Source organism: Parus major, chromosome 3, assembly GCF_001522545.3.
Source record: "Parus major isolate Abel chromosome 3, Parus_major1.1, whole genome shotgun sequence".
Taxonomy (NCBI): Eukaryota; Metazoa; Chordata; class Aves; order Passeriformes; family Paridae; genus Parus; species Parus major.
Genome location: NC_031770.1, coordinates 73,049,711 through 73,051,791, shown reverse-complemented (window position 1 = coordinate 73,051,791; position 2,081 = coordinate 73,049,711).

Genomic DNA, 2,081 nt, shown 5'->3' with positions numbered 1-2,081 from the left:
CCGGTCCGCGGCCGCCTTTGCCGGCTGCCTCGCCGGGCGGGCGCCGGGAAGGTTCCGCCCGGCGCAGGGGCCGGGGCCAATGCCAGACCCACGGTAGTACTCGTCGCCAGGGCTTCACCTGGAACGACTCTGCTTAAATCGGTGCCCCGTTATTGCCATGTCTTGGAACACAAAAATACCCGAAAGCAGGGGCTCGTTTGGATTACGCAGCGACGAGCCCACAGCTCCCAGTCCCTTTCATTACCAAGAAACATACCGGGCTTGGAGGGCACGGCACAAAGTACAAGAGTACTCGCTTCGGGGCAGACTCAGGAGGGAAGCGATGCCAGCAGCCGGCACTGCGGCCTGGAGCAGAACCTCTGGGGTCCGCATGAGCCTGTGCCTGGGGCGGGCTCCTCATGGGAACCATCGGAGCTGGCATGCTGCCGCCTCTCGCACACGCTGCCCTGCCATGACTTGCCGATGAAGTCCAGGCTGTGGCCCAGGAAGGAGAAGGCTGCCTTCCCTGCTCCCTCGCAAGCACTGCTGCCCAGGGCCCCGAACTGAATGAGGTTCAGGCGAACGGCCCTGGCAGTTCAGGGCTGACACACACGAATGGAAATTAATTAAGCTAGTTTTTTAAGGACACTTTATTGAGCTGCAGGCCCAGTGAAAATCAAAGCTGTCTGTAAGGCAGCAGGGCAGTGCAAGGCACAGGAAGCTGTGAAAAGCAGAGCTGGCAGCGCTCCCGTGCCCGCCAGGCAGATGATGATCACAGGCTGGGTTCCCTGCCTGGCTGTGCAGATGCTGGCATCTGCAGGCAGGAGGCACGGCCTGCACAAAGCCAAGGGTAGGAGCATTCTCCGGGCTGCACGAAATTTGCAGTAGTATAACCAGTCTTGGCTTGACTTCCCTCTGGTGCCAGAGCGTGCTTTATGAACTGACCTTGCTTGATACTACAACCCTCACTGCTTGAAATCTGCCTGTTTACAGGTCTCCTGTAAATACAGTATAACTCGCGTAGTAGTTAAAGTTGGATTATTTTATTTTTAAAACTAAATAAGGACTGCTGAAAGGGCTCAAAAAAGCTTGACAGCAATTAAATATATGGCACACCTGCTTAGTGTGTACCTGCCTCACTTTTCTATTCACCTGCTTTCCATCCAACAAAGCTCACAGTGGAGTTACAAGTCATTAATAACACCTCGGAGCCAGTGAAAAAACCAGAGCTCCAACAAATCCTTTATGCTAGGATAGTCTCCTTAAGGGACAAAACTAAGCCTTCCTTCAAAGCATGCATCCCCATATTATCCAGCGTTATTACTTGTCATCCATTTAGCAAACGCAAAATCTGAGCGAGAGCCAAACCTTACGTTGCCATTGTTTTTATATTTGTGATTTTAAAATTGGTTACAAGCAAGTAAATACATGCACGCTGGCAATGTAGTCTACTTAACAGTAGTTAAGTACGCTTGTTTGCAACTAGCTATTCCACAAGACAGAGCCTCAAATACAGAAGTTTTTGTTATCGTGCCATATTTCAAAACATAGCACTGTTCAACAGCTGCTGAATCTTTAATGTCAGAATATTTACTCAATTACTCTTTTTTGTCCTATCCATGGCCACAGCTAATTCTTGTTCTTACATGGTGTAGCAGGTACCTGGGGGCACATACGGACATTGGCTTGGTTGTATTCACCTTCAGAACAATTTGCATGGAAATCATTGTTCATTTGATTCCACACCATCCCTTATTTATTAAAAAAGTCTTCAAGGGAAATGCCTCCAACTGTTATGCTGCTACATAACATTCAAAATCCTATGTATTTCTTTCTTGTAGTGCACTGAAATGTTTTTACGGTGCTCATTTTAAAATTATACATTCCCATTTTTGTATGTGTTTGCACATTTTAGGATCACTTCAGATGTATGGAATTAAAAGAGTGGTTGTTGTCTTAGCCTTTTCTGGTGAAAGGCATTTCTAAGGGGAGTTTCCAAAGCACAAAGAAGTTTAATATATGTGATGCTGATGAGTACCGACGTGTATTTAATTACTGAGTGATGAGTAGGCCGTTATAGTAAGATTTCTGAAACAGTTAAG